This window comes from Phacochoerus africanus, chromosome 12 (genome assembly GCF_016906955.1).
Source record: "Phacochoerus africanus isolate WHEZ1 chromosome 12, ROS_Pafr_v1, whole genome shotgun sequence".
Classification (NCBI taxonomy): domain Eukaryota; kingdom Metazoa; phylum Chordata; class Mammalia; order Artiodactyla; family Suidae; genus Phacochoerus; species Phacochoerus africanus.
Genome location: NC_062555.1, coordinates 15,453,217 through 15,472,525, shown reverse-complemented (window position 1 = coordinate 15,472,525; position 19,309 = coordinate 15,453,217). Strand labels below are relative to the sequence as shown.

At 45.1% G+C, this 19,309-nt stretch overlaps 1 non-coding gene across 1 annotated transcript; it reads right to left on the bottom strand.

Annotated features, from left to right (window-relative positions):
• Nucleotides 1-18,196: 18,196 nt before the first annotated feature.
• On the bottom strand, nucleotides 18,197-18,299 carry LOC125113113 (U6 spliceosomal RNA). Its single transcript, XR_007131343.1, has one exon. It is a non-coding gene; the product is annotated as a U6 spliceosomal RNA (small nuclear RNA).
• Between the last annotated feature and the right edge of the window lie 1,010 nt (nucleotides 18,300-19,309).

The window sequence follows — 19,309 nt, the reverse complement described above, 5'->3', positions numbered from 1 at the left end:
AGGGTGTTGTAATATCCTCATTTCACAGAATGAGGACATGCCAGGCATGTTTTGGAAGCGTCACATAAATAAGGAGTCAGGCTGCACAGCTGGATGGGAGAGGAGCAAGATTATAAAGCTGAGCTTAAATTGGAAATCGGAAGCTCATGTGGATCGACTGTCATGTGGCTACTAAGTGACGGAAGCCAGATTTGAGCTCGAGGTGGCCTCACTCCACAGCCTGTCTCTCCAGTTTCCATGTCTTCACCTCCTTTTGGGTTGACAGGTGCAAGGAGAATCTGCTCTGTGCTGATGGGTAGTATCTGCCCCAAGAGGGTCGTTTTAAGACAGGACCAAGGCTTTGAGTTTACATGTTTAGGTTTAGGGTCTGGGGTTTATTTGTTGTTTGCTTATCCATCCATTTACTCACACATTTATCTCAAATCTTTACTGAGCACCTCACGTGTGCATATCCCCGCTAAATGCTAGGACCTCAAGATCGGTGTACATCTGACCCTTTTTATCCACAGTGGCTCAAAATCGCTCTGTGGGACCCAGGCCAACTTCTTCTCTTTCCCCTAATCAACATGTATAATCCCTTCTCTCTTCCTTCATCCAAAATGCTAAAACCCCTGTGCCTAAGGGCAAGAAAACACACCAATCTGTCAAGTTGAAGGTCAGGAAATATTTGCTTCCTCCGTCTCCATTCAGCGACCCCCACCCCTGCTACCCGTATGGACGGAACAGTCTAGGATGTGAGTGAAAATGCTGACAATGCTTAGCTCTGTGCAGCGGAACCATAGATGGTTTTTATGTCTTTTTACTCACCTTGATTTTAAACGTTTTCTATCGGTGCCATAACAAAACTTTTAAAAGAGCTAGAATTTGTCAGTCTTCACTTCCCTGCCCGAGCCCGAGGCTGTCTCTGGGAAAAGGGACGGAGCCTGTCCCTGTGTGCCAACCATTGATCCTGCCCACCCCAGGTTCTATTTCTGCTCAGCCTGTGCCCTGTGATCAGCTGGGCGTCCAGTGAAAAGCAGGAGCCTGTGAAAGAGTAGTGAGTGCTCTGAGCATGAACTGTATTGTAGAGAGTGTGAAAGGGGAAGGGCAGCCGGGTGTCATCTGAGTGGAAAGGGAGCCTGCTTCCTCATCTGCTGTGACGTCACTGCCCATCCAGTGGAAACCATGGCGATGCGTTTCTGATGCCAAGCGATAGTTGCCTGAAAGCTGCAACTAAGAGGAAGGTAGGACGATGGAGAGGTAGCTGGAAGGAACGCGTCATCCAGGACGAGTGTGAAACGCTGGATCCGGGGGTAATTCAAACTGGACCCTGGGGGGGACATGATGGAGGCCACACCGGTGCCACTGTCCCGGGTATGACTCACCTGATGCTTGTCAGGTGACACCTCGTCCTGAGCAGGCATGTCACCTGATGCCGTAGAAACGCTGTCCTCGGATTCAGTACCCATCCTCGGGGAAGTTAAAAATTTCCGGTGCCAGCCGCCCCGCCCCCGCACACACCTGAAATATCTGCTGGCGGAGTCCTCTGGCCCGCTGGCACCGCACCCCTCACGGGGTCCTTTTGTTTTTGCACAGCAAACGGCAACACTATTTTTGAGCTGTGACTGCTTCTACGGAAAGAAGGCCCTCGTAGGAGGGCCGGGGCTGTCTGTAGCCCAGTGTCGCAGGGCTCTTGGTGCCCGTGACAGCCCTGGGAACCTGGCAGCTCTTCAGTGAGTGACCTGACTTCTGGAACGTGTCTAGGCTGTCTCTCCAGCTTCCCAGAGCCTCATGGCCTTTTTTTTTTTTTTTTAATTTTATTCAAGTCTAGTTGATTTACAATGTTGTGTTCATTTCTGCTGTATAGCAAAGGGACTCACTTATATATATTCTTTTTTTTTCTTTTTTTTTTGCCTTCTATGGCATATGGAGTTCCCAGGCCAGGGATCGAATCTGAACTGCTGCAGCAATGCCGGATCCCTAATCTACAGTGCCCGGCTGAGGATCGAACCTGAGTCTCAATGCTCCCAAGATGCTGCCGATCTGTTGCAGCACAGTGGGAACTCCTATATATATGTTCTTTTTCATATTCTTCTCCATTATGGTTTATCACAGGATACTGACTATAGTTCCCTGTGCTGTATAGTAGGACGTTGTTGTTCATCCACCCATATATAGTAGCTTGTACCTGCTAATCCCAACCTCCCCACACTTCCCTCCCTCCCCACACCCCCCTGGCAACCACAGGTCTATTCTCTACAAGTCTGTTTCACAGATAAGTTCATTGGTGCAACCTTTTAGATTCCATATATGACTGATATGGTATTTGCCACTGTTTGTCTGACTTACTTCACTTGGTATGATCATCTCTAGGTCCATTCATGTTGTGGCAAGTGGCAGGATTTCATTCTTAGGTATATTCATGTCTTCTGGCTGAGTACGAATTTCATTCGTAGTATATTCATGGCTTCGGGCTGCGTACTATTTCATTCTTAGGTATATTCATGGCTTCTGGCTGAGTACTCTTTCTTTCTTGGTATATTCATGTCTTCTGGCTGCGTACTATTCCTCAGGGCCATTTTTTACTTCTAGGTGAGTCTCCGCCCTTGGGGAGCGCCAGGAAGATCTCTCCAGACTTCCTTTCCCAAACATGGAGTTTCCACTTTGATAGAACTAACCATTGTAAACAAAAATTTGAGATTTTTTTTTTCCTTTTGCCTCCCTTCAGCGCTGGAACTGGCCCTTTTCTATTTTTGAAATTCAGGTAGAATTGACATAAAATTGCTGTAGTTTCTGGCGTACAATGTAACGACTCCACGTTTGCACACATTGTGGAATGATCACCACATAACTCCAGTAACCGTGCATCGCTGTACATACGTGCAGAAACAGTCGTCTTGTGATGAAGATGTCTAATAGTTTTTCTCTTAATAACTTTGGAATATGCAATATGGGAGTATTAGCTATAGTCACCATGCTGTCCGCTACATTCCCATGACTTACTTATTTTACAAATGGAAATTTGTAGCTTTTGACCCCCTTCACCTGTCTCACCCATCCCCAGGCCCCTCCCCTCTTTAAGCACCAATCTAGTCTCTGTATCTATGAGCTTGGCTTTTTGTTTTCCTTTTCTCAGATTCCAAATGGCCTAATAATTTGTCATGTATTTTAATGTATTATTAATGACATGAAAAAGAATAACTTAAAAATCTGTTATTATAAAATAATTAAACAGAACACAGGTGACGTTGTCATTGACAAAATTTCAATTTTTTTTTATGTGTCATAAATGCTTGGCTAGAAAGAATACTGCGTGCACATTCTAATGTTTTAAGTTATGCCTGTGATTTTCAAAATTGAATTAATAAAAACACAGAAATTTACAGAAAAAAAAAAAAGAACTAGCTAACTTTTTCTGGTTTTTGGCCCCTATAAATTGAGAGGCCCTTTCTGCATGGGCTTGAATCCACTGTTTGAGAAGTAATACCCCCAGGACCCTCTCCGTCACTCCTTTTTTACCAGGCCTTGGAGCAGAGGTGGTGTTACCCTCTGAACCCTGAAGACCGGACATTCATGAGAGGAAAAGCAACTACGCTGAGCTCTTGGTAGATTTTTCATTAAGCAGGGAACCAGAATTTCAAAACAATTGACTTACCTTTTGAAACATGTATTTTTTTTAAAAATTTGCTCACTCATTCTGTCAGTCAACAGCTGTATTTGAGACTACTTGCCCATAATTTTTTACACCATGTGTACTTGAGACGATGATATTACAAAAATAGCTTCCTGGGGGAGTTGCTCCTCTATTAGGGGCACAGAACAAAACAAAAACCATATACGTATGAAAAAAATCAATAGAGAAACTACTTTGCACTCTGTCCAACAAGTCACGAATCTCCTTTGGTCCCAGTTTCCTTGTCTGTATGATAAGGAGGTTGGGTGGAATAGCCTTCCAAAGCCCCCCAGCCTTCAAATTCTCGAAATCTGTCCTGCGCTAAGTGTGTCGTCTGAGGGTCTGTGTCCTCAATAATAGCGTCATGGTCACAAAAGGATGTCGCATGAGGGATAGGACCTGCTTCAGGAAGATCCCCTTCAAGCCTCTCCATAGATGTCAACCTCTGTTAGCCACTGGGGACGGGGTCACAGGCGCCTCCTCTAACCAGATGCCTTATCAGTCAGGTCATGGACAGGATGTAGTCTTTCAACCTCGCTCCACCCACTGGTGGGGTTTGGGCCTAACTGCATCTGCTGCTTTGGCCCTAGGGGCTCTTGTTTATCTGGAGCCCCTACCTAAACCTGGCCTGTCTGCACTGCCTGCTGTTAGCTCAGTCTAAAGGTCTTGGCTTGGCTTTTGCTTTTTTCCCTTCCGTTTGTCCATTCAGCCAGTGTCTGTCAGGTCCACGTACATCTTAGGCACTGTTCTTGGCATCTGGATGCAGATACAGACAAGAAATACAGGCTCTGCCTCACAGGGCCCACAGTCCTCATCTCCCTGGCCCCGCACTCTGAGCCCTGCCCAAAGCCACTGTGTTGACTGGGGTCCTGATATCATTTCGGTCCCTGTCGGTCATCCCTCCAGCTGCTGGCTGGGATCCTGCAGCAAAGGGAATGAATGTCTGGAAATTGATGGCTTGGGCTGCAACTGCTTTGCTTCATCTGTGAGCTGGCCCTCTGCTGATAGGAATAGCTGTCCACATCTCACACTCGTCTGCCTTTCTCTTTTCTTCCGGATCCTCGGCGCAGACCTCCCCGCCTCTATGTGGCCAGCTGACCTCTCCCCTCGCTGGGCTTTGTCTGGTCCTGGCTTTCTCCACCAGCTGTGGCCAGTTCCACCTGAAGAATGACGGAATGGAACAATCAAGTCACCCTCACTGTCCTGGTCATCATCAGGAACACTTTTATTAAACATGCTCTTAAAGCGTCTTGCTTGAGACGTATCACAATTAAAAACAGGGGCGGTGAGCTGTGGTGCAGGTCGCAGACGCGGCTCGGATCTGGCATTGCTGTGGCTCTGGCGTAGGCTGGCACCAACAGCTCTGATTAGATCCCTAGCCTGGGAACCTCCATATGCCGCGGGTGCGGCCCTAAAGAGACCAAAAAAAGACCATAAATAAATAAATAAATAAAAACAGGGGCTTCTTAAACAGATGGTTCTGTGGTTATTAGAGCAGTGGAGCGTTAATGGCATCAAAGCGATTAGCAAAGAAGAGTTTCCCACCAAACACACATCTAGAGCCACATTTTGCAAAGACTGAGTAATGGAAAGTGTTCTGCCAAGACTCATCAGTTTGCTCTTTCTCTGTGGTCGTGCTGCCAGTCCAAGGATGATGCTGGTGACAGCCGAAGCCAGCTTTCCTTGGAAACGTCACTCCAAAGGCTCCTGTTCTGTCTGGCCGTAGTCCCCCTCCCCCACCCCATCCCAGCAGGAGTTTAATACACAGCATTAAATGCGCTTCTCTTTGGGTGGGACTTTGCTCTGGAAGTTACAAGACTATCTTGCAAACATATGAGCAAATCCTCTCCAGCCTCCTGTGTGCCCAGGAGCCTCTACAGCAGGGAGCAGGGAGGCAATGCAAGCTACGCCTCAAAGTGGACGTGTTTATCCAAAGCCAGCTGCCCAGCCACTGCCAAGTACACTGTCAGCAAAAGGTCAGGCTCAGTTTTCCTTAAGAAAGGAGGCTTTGAAGCTGTTGTCTCCCAGCCTGAGGACTGCCAAGAGAAGGTTGCAATGGAAACGGATGAAACCGACGTAGTGGACTATAAATAACATTTTAAAGGCATGGAGCATGTCCTCACCTGCTCTCCTCTAGTGCCTTTCAGTCCCCCGTGGTCCTACCACCTCTCAGGTGGGTGGAAGCTCAAGCCGTGGGCTGATTACCCATGTTTCCCTCTTCACCGCTGAAGGTCACTCCAAAGGCACTAGGAACTGTTAAAGAGGCTTGATATCATCATCTCTCTCAAACTCCCAAAGCGGATGCTAAATTCCACGGCATCGCTAGGCATCCTAGAGAGTGCGGGAAGCAAGTGTAAAGGTAGCTAAGTAGCCAGTTTTCTCAATAACCGCGTAGGTAATCGTGCCTCTTTCTCCCTCATGGACAGTGAGATACACTTCCTCTGCCTGTTACCTGGAAATAACTAACAAGGGCTTTGAGATCCCAGGTTGGCGGGAGCTCACGCTTCCTGAACCCTCCCAGGGGCTGGGGCCTCAGCTGGCACTAGACACGGGCCAGGCCCTTTGCTCACATGACCTGCTAATCTTCGCACCTGCCTGGTGAACTAGACAGCATCCCCAGTTTTCCAACGAGGACATTGCATTTATTTCAGACAGCCTAAGAATTTCCTGGCTTCCTCAGCTGGTAAACTGAGCTGGAATTCGAACCCAGAATCTTGTGACTCCAAAAGCTAATAGCTAAAATCGTTTAATCCCCTCTAAAATCTGGGTATGTACATTTATAGATTCATGTAATCAATATGAAATTCTTGAGCACCTACCATGTGCCAGATGTTTGTGATAAAGTAATGAGCAAATTAAAACCTCTTGGCCTCATGGGGTTTACAGTCTAGTGAAGGGGGTACAGAGAGAAAATATGTCGTAGTTCTTTTTTCCTAAAATTCCAAAATGGGTATTGCTATGGAAAATATGAATAGACGGTATAAAAAATGCTGCATAACGGATGCAGTATCTTTAAATAGAGCTGAATTGATTACAATAATCAAAGCCAGGAAATTCTACAGTTAAGATAAGACTCCGCATAAGCAAAGTAACAGATTTCTATTCCTGAAGGCATTTCTTGAAATTCTGAATCACAGCTATGGAATGCTGTGCATGCCTAAAACCTTATTAAAAGGATTAGATGTTTGTCCATTGATGGTTTTTGGTTTGTTTGTTTTGCAAATAACAAAAGATCTACATTTCTATGCCCATCTCATAGATAAGGAAACCAGCTCTCCGAGAAGGAATTGCTCAGAACCATTCAAAGGTAATTCCTATAATGGCAACATGCAGCACCGAGTGGAAAAATGAAACAGCCAATTTACCAGCAGAAGCGTGAGAAATGTAATGATATAGAACATGCTTTTAACCTTCTGTGCTTCAAGCAGTAGGTTTCAGCATCAGTGGTATCTGTGTGAAGATCTGCTCCCTGCAAGTTGTGACTTCCCCATTAGGAAAGGTCACTTCTTTTTTCTAATTGAAGTATAGCTGATTTACAATATTATACTAATTACAGGTGTACAGCATAAGTGATGCCATGTTTTCCTAGATTATATTCCATTTAGGACGCTTCTAATGACAGGATTCCTAGAAGGTGGGTCACTACTGTCTCTCCACCGCTCAGCATAGAGAAGGCAGACATCCTAGTGCTGGGATTATGCAGTCATAGCTACACTTGTGGGGGAAATGAAGTGTCCCCATTACCTGGACAATGTGGCTTTCCTTTACCAGCATATGCAGGGGTTCCAGGGTGTCAGGTGAACATTTTGATGATTGCTTCACTTTGAGATGTTGAGATGAGTATTCACGGACAGGTGGTACCAGCATGAGTCAAGTCCTGACTCTGCCACTTACCAGCTGTGTAATTATGAAGAAATGACTTAATGCTTATGTGTCTCATTTTCCTCATCTGTAAAGTAGGGATAAAAGTGGTGCGCACTGGAGTTCCTGCTGCTTCTGGGATCAGCGTCATCTCTGGAGCGCCAGGACACAATTTTAATCCCCACCCAGCACAGTGGGTTAAGGATCCAGTGTTGCCAAAGTCTCAGCATAGGTCACAACTGCAGCATGGATCTGATCTCTGGCCCAGGAACTCCATTTGCTGCAGAACAGCCAAAAAAAAAAAAAAAGAGTACCTACCTCATAGGGTCATTTAAGGGCTCACTGAGTTAATATATGAAAAGCACTGAGTTGATTCATGGCTGGCACTCGAGTGTGTACCCCATGATGAGAGATGCTATTGTTGTTTAGGATTGTGTGTCTACATGGACTGACGGCCTAATGTTCTGCAGAAGCCCCTTTGCTTTAATAGCATCTGGGATGTCTTTTCTCCAATGATGGTTAAAGCCACATAGAAACAACCTCCTGCCATCCCTGAAAGATCACGACATAGCTGACCAAGCTTCACAGTCCATCTCAACCACAAAATCTGAATCAAACGCCACACAGCCCTGCAGGTGGCCAAGACACAGTCATCCACTTAAATGATTGAATATTGAATTCACCTTGGCTTGGCCTCTGGCTAGACTTGATCTAAGCGTGGCTGACATCCCATCACGGTGCAGACCCACAAGTCATGATGCTTCAAAAGAGGCAAAAGAACTAAATATTGGAGTTCCCGTCGTGGCTCAGTGATTAACGAATCCAACTGGGAACCATGAGGTTGCAGGTTCGGTCCCTGGCCTTGCTCAGTGGGTTAAGGATCCTGCGTTGCTGTGGCTGTGATGTAGGTGGGCAGCTACAGCTCCGATTGGACCCCTAGCCTGGGAACCTCCATATGCTGTGGGAGTGGCCCTAGAAAAGGCAAAAAGACAAAAACAAAAACACAAAAACAAAACAAAACAAAAAAACTAAATATTAATGAGAGAAACTCAAGACCAACATGAAAACAAGAGGTGGGAGTTCCCACTGGGGCGCAGCAGTACCAAACCTGACTAGAATCCATGAGGACGCAGTTTTGATCCCTGACCTTGCTCGGTGGGTTAAAGCAGCTTCAGCTCTGATTCAACCCCTAGACTGGGAACTTCCCTATGCCTCCGGTGCGGCCCTAGAAAGTCAACAAGACAAAACAAAACACCTGGTAAAAACCCTTTTCTATTAACAGATGGGGGAAGTTTAAGGCCAGAATTTGAGTTAAGAAAAAACATTACACCAGATGGAAATGACCCAGAATTTCTGTTTGGGAGGAAAGCAATGATACAAAATATTGAATTCCTCAAGCGAGAGTGTTATCTCTGGCAATCTTCTGAGTGATTTGTCAGCATAGGGCACAAACCAAAAGATGGATCCAATGAGACTTCCTAGTTATAAGCAGGGGCAGTTGTAACTGGCGAGGCTGGCAGGTGCTTCTAACAGGGATTTGGGCAGTGGTCTGGGTGTCTTTAGGGCAAAGAAGGAAATGGATGGCTGTCGTTGAAGGAATATCTTTTTTTTTTTTTTTTCACGTCACTGCCTGGGTTCCAAAGGATGATCTTGATATTCCATGGCCACAAGGTGGAAACGAAATCTCTTGAGCACCTTCGCCTGGCACGTGCGGTTGTTGGCCAAAATCTTTACTTGCCTAGAAGGAAGGGCTGCTCCTTCCAGCTGGGCATCTAGGAGGCCAGTGAGCTGACCAAGTTGCTTTCTTGCAGCCTGCAACTAAGAGGTACATGTGGCTGCCCCACGGTCTCCACGGGGCAATGGGAAAGAAATTTTTCATCCTCAGATCACCAAAGAAGGAGTCCCTCCAAGAGGTTTTGCTTTTGAGCACCTTATTGGAAGACTGGTGAAGTGGGCTAAAGGTCCAGGGGTAGAATGGAATAGACGATACAAGGTTATGTACCTTCTATTGTGTAAATTAAATATTTTGAAAATTAACCTCTTCATTTCAGCAGAACAAATAATTTTCTTAGGCATCAGAATATTTCAACTCAAAAGACTGGGCGCCTGCTCCGTCCGCAGAATATCCTCAACTAGCATCTCCAATTTACTAAGACAAAGCCTAGTTTTAAAACCTATGTGGGTTCCCTGTTGTGGCTCAGTGGTAATGAACCCGAATAGTATCCATGAGGACGTGGGTTCGATTCCTGGGTTAAGGATCTGGCATTGCCACGCGCTTCGGGTGTAGGTCACAGACAAGGCTCCGATCTGGCATTGCTGTGGCTGTGGTGTAGGCCAGTGGCTGCAGCTCAGATTCAACCCCTAGCCTGGGAACTTCCATGTGCCGTGGGCGTGGCCCTTAAAAATAATAACAATAAAATGTATGTAGGAGTTCCCTGGTGGTCTGGTGGTTAGGATTGGACTCTTTCACTGCCGCAGCCCAGGTTCAATCCCTGGTCTGGGAATTGAGATCCCACATCAAGCTGCTGCATGCCACAGCCAAAAAAATAAATTAATTAATTAAAAAATAAACTGTCTGTAAAACTTCCTGAACTTCTTTCTCCTTTTTTTCCTCATTCTGCTTTATGTTTGCCCACAGTTTACTTGAAGTCTAAAGAAACTTAAATATCCCTTATGGGCTCTGGATGAATTTAATAATCGAAGGACATCTACAGATTCCTGATAATACTATTTGACTCTAGGTTTTTTTTTTGAATAGAAGGATTTGGGTATAAAAATGACTCTGATTACTGCTACTAATATTACCAGTAGGAAAAGCTTCTGTGTTTTTGTTTAGCCAAGTATATTTCCCAAGAGCAAATTTTCACCCTAAAAAACAACCGTGTATTGTCTCAAATGGGATGATCCCATTCCAAGGCGTGCGCGGAGCTTGTTGCTACCAGCAGCAGATGGAACTGGGAGAAGAAGGGCAGAACCAGGGCCGGGAAAACCACCAAAGAGAGGAGGAGCGGAAAAACAGATCTTGGAGCAAAAGGACACAAAAAGGAGAAGGAAGGAAGATGAAGCCCACTCACCGGTGCTGGAGAGCTCCATACAGAGTCTTCATCGTAGGATGCAGAGCTGGGACCAGGGACCAGCACAGACACACATTGGGAAGCTGACTCTGGAGGCCCAGGGCCTGCACGTGGCTGAAATAAGGCCTGGGCTGACCAGCACTGTCTCAGGAAGTGTCTGCTTGTCACAGGAGGACATGTCAAGCCAGTTGGTTTGGCCAGATGACCAGTTAATTTGGTATAAAAATATCAAATTGTTTTTTTTTGGGGGGGGTGGGATAAGAATTATATAATGATTTTTATTTTTTTCCATTATAGCTGGTTTACAATGTTCTGTCAATTTTTCTTTTTTTTTTTGTCTTTGTTTTTAGGGCTGCACCTGTGGCATATGGAGGTTCCCAGGCTAGGGGTCTAATCAGAGCTGTTGCTGCTGGCCTACACCACAGCCACAGCAACACGGGATCCAAGCCACGTCTGCGACCTACACTACAGCTCACAGCAACACCAGATCCTTAACCCACTAAGCGAGGCCAGAGATCGAACCCACAACCTCATGGTTCCTAGTCAGATTTGTTTCTGCTTCACCACGACGGGAACACCTATTCTGCCAATTTTCTACTGCACAGGGAGGTGACCCAGTTACACATACATGTACACATTCTTTTTTTCTCACATTATCATGTTCCATCATAAGTGATGAGACATAGTTCCCAGTGCTACACAGCAGGATCTCATTGCTAATTCATTCCAAAGGCAATAGTCTGCACCTGTTAACCCCGAGCTCCCCATCCATCCCACTCCCTCCCCCTCCCCCTTGGCAACCACAGTCTATTTTCCAAGTCCATGATTTTCTCAAATTGGTTTTTTGAAATTCACAAATCAGTCCATTCCCAGCGAAGGAAATGATGGTCTGTATAAACTGTTGTAACAGGGTTCAGGTCCTGCAATCTCAAGAAAAGAGAGGTAAGATTTATTTGAAGAGTAATACAGTATATATAGATGTCATGTTTTTTCTGCACTTCCATAATTGGACTCATTTATTTTAGTATCACATTTCCAGTTTGAGCATGAAAGTCCAAATTACTGTATTCTAGAAAATGCACATTTTCATACCCTAGCTGATTTTTCTTTAGCATGCAGATAAAACTATTAATTGCCCTTGTTGGCAGTCCTAGATTTCTTAGGACCTTTTATCTGCAACCAAACTAATTGGGCTTGAATCCATTCTGACAACATTTTAATTATTCACTAGTTAATAATTCTCAAAAGCAACTTCAGCATTAAAATACCTCCAAGAGCATGTCCTGACTTGTTCAATCCCATGTAATAATTTCATGCACTATTCATGTCAACCTAAATTTTCTCTGAGTTTCTTTTATCAATGTGTATGATGGATTTTTATATTCACAAAATAATGTTAAAATTCTAATAACTGGGGGGTAGCATCCCTGGTGTGATAAATATGCACATTCTCCAAACTCCAGGACTACCTGACATCAATTTTTAAGAATCAAATTTTAAAAAGTCTAGTTCCTATCGTGCATAGATCTATACGTTGGAAAATATAAAACTCTACTTTTTCAGTGCTCTGTTCATATTCCCATGGAACCCTTTCCTGTAGCCACTGAGCACAGGGAAACAGGTGGAAGCAAACAAAAAAAATACAAAGGGCATGAGGCCGTTGCAGAATATGTATCTGTCTTGGGTTGGGCTGCCCAGATGAGGATGTGTAGGAAAGTGAAAGTGACTCGGGGAGTCGGGAGGTAGGGTCTCAAGGGAAGTCCCATGGAGGGTACCTTTGGCTCAGGTTTCCTTGTTTGTTTGTTTTCTTTTTAGGGCTGCACCTGCGCCCTATGGAGGTTCCCAGGCTAGCGGGCCAATTGGAGCAGCAGCTGCCAGCCTACACCACAGCCACAGGAACGCCAGATCCGAGCCTCCTCTGTGGCCTCTACCACAGCTCATGGCAACACCAGATCCTTAACCCACTGAGCGAGGCCAGGGATCCAACCTGAATCCTCATGGATACCCGTTGGGTTCATTACTGCTAAGCCATAGCGGGAACTCCTGGTTCAGTCTTAACAGGGAGATTTGAAGACCGAGTACAGGTTGGGGCAAGGGAGCGGGGGCATTTTCACTTCCCAACCATCAGTCATAGTTTAAGGGGTACTCTGGGATGATGGGTAGGGGGTACTTTCAAGTTTCCATTCATTTCCTGCTATCTCACTGGCAGGCAAATATATAACTGGCAGTTATAGCTGCTCAGGAGCAGCCACCAAGCCAGCAGGTGCTGGCTGCTGAGGTGGAAGCACTAGTGTGCCATCAGTGTGAGGAGTGTGCCTGGCAATGGCCAAGCGTGCTAATGGGCTGAGTGACACACTGACAGCATCTGACCCCCCTACTCTGGTAGCACCGAGTCGCCTGGGGTTAATCGCCAAATTAACAATATAGGCAATGATGGCTGTAACAGATCAGCAAAGGAAGAGATCCCCTGATCGCAGAAGCATCGGTTTGGCTCCGTTTATATAAATTTTATAGGGACAAGCCTACCCTAGCTCATTGTCATCTGTGACTGGGTAAGTCCCTCTCCTGGGATTCTGTATTAGGAAGTCACGAGCCCAGAGACAGAAGGCATGCTCGGCAATGATACATGATCCATCAAGAGGTGGTATTTTGATCTCCATCTCTTCTATTCCTCATCTATATCTTAATTAGTTCAGGACTCAGGTGAAGAAATGAGGGGTTATATATTGCCCTCCTCAAACCTCAGAAACAGTAATAGTTAACATTTATCAGGTGCTAACTCCGTACCAAGAACAATTCTTAGCACTTTGCAGAAATAATCGTCTTGCATCTTTTCAACAGCCCAGTGACACAGGCCCTGTTCCCACTTCAATTATGAAAGCTGAGGGACAAAGGGTTTGCTGTCTTGCCCAAGGTACCCCGCCCCCACCCCCGCTGTAATTAATGGGGCCAGGATTTGAACACAAAGGCAGTCTAGTTACAAAGTCTATGCCTTTAACCTCTACATTAAATACAACTGACTGAGAGCCAGAGAAATTGTCTGGGGATATTTGTAGCAAGAGGTTGGTGCCTGTATCACAGAAGCCACAGGATAGATTTAGAGGGAGGTGTGATGGAGAATGAGAAGGCCCAGGATCAGTCAGAGCAGAGGTAGGCTGAAAAAATACTCGAGAACCACCGCATCTTAACCCAGCCAAGAGCGCAAACCAGGAGTTCCCACTGGGGCTCAGGAGTAGCAAACCCGACTGCCTATCTATGAGGATGAGGATCCGATCCCTGGCCTCACTCAGTGGGTTAAGGAGCTGTGGTGTAGGTCACAGACTCGGCTCAGATCTGGCATTGCTGTGAGCTGTGGTGTAGGCCGGCAGCTGGAGCTCCGATTCGACCCCTAGCCTGGGAACCTCCATAGGCCACAGGAGGAAATGAAAATGGTTATACGTCTTTCTTTCCAATTTCATACTCTGACTTTTCCTCCATTTCTCTAATTGAATTGGCCAGTACCTACGAAGAGTATGAAATGAGAATAATGCTAATGGACATCTCTGCTTGTTTCTGACTTTAATGGAAATAATCTCAGATTTGGGGCTGAGATAGATTTATTGAATCATTTTAAGGACGGATTCTGTCTTGTCCTTTTGAGGTGTTTTGTGTTTTTTTAATCAAGAATGGTTGTTAAATTTGTCGAATGCTTTTTCCACACCTATGGAGAGGTCCAGTAATTTCTCTTCCTAACAATTAATCTGATGAATTATATTAATAGATTTCCTAATCCTGAATCATTCTTGCCTTCCCAAACTTAATCACTACTTGGCCATATTATTAATTTAATATTCTTTCAGATTCTGTTCTCAAATGTTTTATTTACAACTACTGCATCGAAATGTACAGATGGGATTTTTCTTTAGTTGCACTTGTTTCATAGAATGTGGATATCTCATTTTTTCCCAAGGCTATGGAACTGTTAAAAGCCATTGGAATTACCTATTCTTTAACAGTTTTATCAAATTCACCTGTAACACTATCTGGTCCCGTTGCTTTTATGAGGATTTAGCTCTGATAATTTTCTCTGTTTCTTCTACAAAAATCAGATTGTTCATATTTTGTAACTCTCCTGGAGTCACTTTTGGTAAACTTGGAAATTTTCTAGACAGTTATTCGTTTTTATCTGGGTTTTCAAATTTACTTGCACAGATTTGTCATTTTTAGTGGTTCTTTTAATGTGGTCGTTTCTTCTTTATAATTTGAAATTTTGTGTATCTGCTTTCACCACATTTTTCTTAAAACTCCCTTGAAAGTGTTTGGGGGGGTTCATTTCTCAGTGTTGATTATTATGTGCTAAATGTTAGAACATGGAATTCTTAACAAATGTCCAAGTACAAAGCCAGGTATATATAAAAAAACTTCGTTTATAATAAAAGTGACATTTAAATCAGTTGGAAAAATGAACAACTTATCAAATGATTTTGGGTGAAATAACTCTTCATAGATTTGAAAAAAAAACCTCATATCTAACACCATTCACTGGAATAAACTCCAAATAAATTTAAAGTTGCTCTTAAAATAGATGTCTGAAGAAAGCATTGTAGAATATTTCTCCAATTTGGGGTGAGATTGGAGGCAGCTGTGTGCCCGGGGGTCTTTAGGCAGCTTGTTTACTGATGGGTGGGGCTGTGATTCCCCGACTGGATTATTGTTGGGCCGGGGGCGGGGCTTCTCAGCACTGATGGGTGGGGCCAGGTTCCCCCAAAATGGCCACCTCCAGAGGACGCACGCTGATGAAGGTTCCCGAAACCTTTGCCCGCAATGCCCTCCCCCAACGAGCCATAGTCACCCCCGGTTTTCCCAGGAGGTCCTCCAAGAACTGCAGTCAGGTCCGACCCAGATTGCTATGGAGCCTCTGCTTCGCCCTGGGACCCAGTGCACCTGAAAGCCTCTGTGCGCCGCTCAAGAGCGGGGTCTCGGTCTCCCCCAGTCCGTGGAGCTCCTGCGTACAAGCCCCACGGCCTTCAATGCCAGAGCTCAGGGGCTCCTTCTCCCAGTGCCAGATCCCCGGGCCTGGGGACTTGACGTGGGGCTCAGAACTCTGGCTCCTGCAGGTGAGTCTCTGTGACCCAGTTACTTTCCAGCCTGGGGGCTGCCCATAGACTTATATGGTGTGATCGCTTATATCTTCCTCCCACCTCTCCATGCGGCCTCCTCTTTGTCCTCTGGAGTAGGGTATCTTTTTGAAAGTTTCCAGTCCATTTCGTGGAAGGTTGCTCAGCATTTGGTTGTAATTTTGTTTTTAGGGGAGAAGGAGCTCCAGTCCTTCTATCCCGCCATCTTCCAGATCATTTGTTTTAGTCCCTGTTCCTAGTGCTATGTGGTTTACAGAGAAGATCCTTGTATGTGTTGGGATTCCAGTGGCCTCCCTAGAACTTCTCTGCAGCTGAATGGTGCAGGACTGCGGCAGGACTCTTTATCCCAGTCTTCTCCCTCCCCTGATAGTTCAGCGTGCCCCCACCCGATGGAGAACAGGTTCACAGGTTCGCTTCCACGCTGTCCTGCAGGCTTCTTTCTGGTTCTGCTTTGCTGGGCTGCATTAGACCCACTTCCTGGGTCTTCATCACTCTCATTCTGTTCTGGCTCCTCATCCTTTTCATTCCTAGATGAGTTTTTCAGGGAAGAGTTAGATTACTGGTTTATTACAAAGGGATATAACTCAGGAACAGCCAGACGGAAGAGAAGCATAGGGCAAGACATGGGAAAAGGACAGAGAGCTTCCAGACTCCTCCTAAAGCTGCCCTCCACCTCCATCTGTGGGATGAGGAGGCAATTTCTAAACAAGGCCAAGAGAGCCATAAAGAAAAGTAGTGGTAGATTGGGCCAGTTAAAAATGTTAATACAGGAGTTCCCGTCGTGGCGCAGTGGTTAACGAATCCGACTAGGAACCATGAGGTTGCGGGTTCGGTCCCTGCCCTTGCTCAGTGGGTTAACGATCCGGCGTTGCCGTGAGCTGTGGTGTAGGTGGCAGACGCGGCTCGGATCTTGCGTTGCTGTGGCTCTGGCTTAGGCTGGTGGCTGTAGCTCCGATTCGACCCCTAGCCTGGGAACCTCCATATGCCGCGGGAGCGGCCCAAGAAATAGCAACAACAACAACAACAAAAAAGACCAAAGACAAAAAAAAAAGTTAATACAACCGAAATCACCATACGAAAAATTGTTACATGATGGGAGGAAAACGTTGCTATACATTTAAAGAACTAATAACTAAGGTCTAGTGTATACCAAATCTCTACAAATTAATAAGGAAATGACAGCCTATTAAAAAGTGGGCAAAGATATTTTAAAAATTTACAGGAGCGGAATTATCAATGAATAATAAATAAAATGTATTCAATTTTGCTATCAACCAAAAAGTACAAATAACAAAGTTACCAATTTTTGCCCATTAGATTATTAATTTTTAAAATAATTGAGAAGTTCCTGTTGTGGTGCGGTAGAAAAAAATCCGACTAGGATCCATGAGGTTGTGGGTTTGATCCCTGGCCTTACTCAGTGGGTTAAGGATCTGGCATTGCCATGAGCTGTGGTGTAGGTCGCAGAAGGTGGCTCTGATCCTGCGTTGCTGTAGCTGTGATGTAGGCCGGCAGCTGTAGCTCTGATTAGACCCCTAGCCTGGGAACCTCCATATGCCTTGGGTGCAGCTCTAAAAAAATAAAATAAAATAATTGAAAGTAGGAGTTCCCGTTGTGGCTCAGTGGTCACCTGCCTAACCAGGATCCATGAGGATTTGGGTTTGATCCCTGGCCTTGCTCAGTGGTCACGGATGTGGCTCAGATCTGGCATTATTGTGGCTGTAGTGCAGACTGGCAGCTGTAGCTCTGATTGGACCCCTAGCCTGGGAACCTCCATAGGCTGCAGGTGCGGCCCTCAAAGTTAAAATAATAAAAAGTAAAATAATTGCAAGTATCAAATGTTTGACCAGGAACTGATGCATAATATAAAATGGGGGGTCTAAAAGACCAATTTTTAAAATCACATTTACCTTTGGATTCAGCAATTCAGATATGCTTAAATATGTTCACAGAAATGTTCGCTATTGGTTTTATAGGGACATGGTGATACAGTATATATTGTATCCATCCTATGAAATCCTGGCAGCTGTTAGAAGGAGGTGGAGCTGCATGCAGCTCTGCAAGACCTATTGTTAGGTGGAAAAGCAAGTTGAAGAATGGTCTGTCCGTGTATTATGGTCACGCGTGTAATACAAACAGCAGGCAGAACCGTGTGAAGTGTGCATTTTTAAAAGACCAGAAAAATGTTCACCAAAATGCTGACCTTTTCCCCTCTAGGTAGATGTGTCAGATCGAGAAGAATAAAGATATTCACGCTTCTATCCATTTTTTTTTTATATTTTACATTATTTGAATCATTTAGAATAAGAATGTCTTCACACAGTAGTATTTTTTAAAAGACAGTATTTTTTTTTTAAGCGATGGGGTCAAGTGTGATGAGGAACAATTACTATGACCCACTCTCACTTAATCAGGAAATACTTCCACATTTCAGTGCAATATTTGCAATACAGAACGAGTCTTTTTTAAGTTTTTTATTATAGTCGATTTACAAAAACATGGACCGCGGCACGAATTTGGGCGTCATCCTTGTGCAGGGACCAAGCTCATCTCTGTGTTGTTCCAGTTCTAGTGTATGTGCTGCGAAGCGAGCACCAGAACGGGTCTTTCAATAAGAAACAAATATTTAAATCCTTTCCGTCTGTTTTTCACACAGTCATACACACAAACTCACATATTCACTTGTTCCCTAGGTGTTTGTTGAGTATAGACCTACTTCTAATTCTGTTTTAAGTGTGAAGGGATGACACTTTCTCACCACCCTGTACAGGGAAAAATATGCCTTTTCTTAAGTTTTCTGGGTCACCGTGCCAGCTTGTAGGACAGCACCGCTCTGCGGGTGAGGATGGATGACTGGCACTTTCAGGCGTGCTCTTCTTCCTCCCCTTACACCCACCTCAGGCACCCACTGTGTAGGTGGAGCTGCAGGAAAGGGGCAGGGCAGGGGAGAGAAGAGGTGGTATCTGTACAAAGGGGTGTGTAGGTGCAATATTATGATTAAGAATGAGAAATGCATCTTTGGTCTTGGTCCCTAAGTTTGGCACAGATCTAAAACCCTTAGAATATCCTAAGTGAGGAGAGTGCAAAGAAAGTCTTTCATTATGTTGATAAGGTGACTCTGGGACTGTACCCGAGGTTAGGGGCTGATTGCCAGCAGAACCAATCAAATGATTAGAGGGTTGGAATTTTCCGTACAATCGCTATGTAAGGAAGCCTCCAGAAAACCCCAGAAGGACTGAGGGAGAGAGCTTCCAGGTTGGTGAACATGTGGAAATTTGGGGACAGCTGCAAAGGGAAGGCATGGAGGCTCCACATCCTCTCCCCGGGGCTTGCCCTCTGCATCTCTCCATCTAGATGTTCCTGAGTCACATCCTTTTATAATGAACTGGTGATTTAGCAAGGGTTTCTCTGCGTTCTGTGCAAAGTAATGGAATCCAGAGAAGGGCTTATAGAACCTCCGATCTATGGCCTGTGGGCCTGAACAGGTGACCCCTTGGACTTAGGATGAGCATCTAAAGTAGAAGTTTGGAGGGGAGTCTTGTAGGACTGAGCCCTTAAACTGTGGAATCCAACACTATATTGAAAATTGAGATGAACTGTAGGAC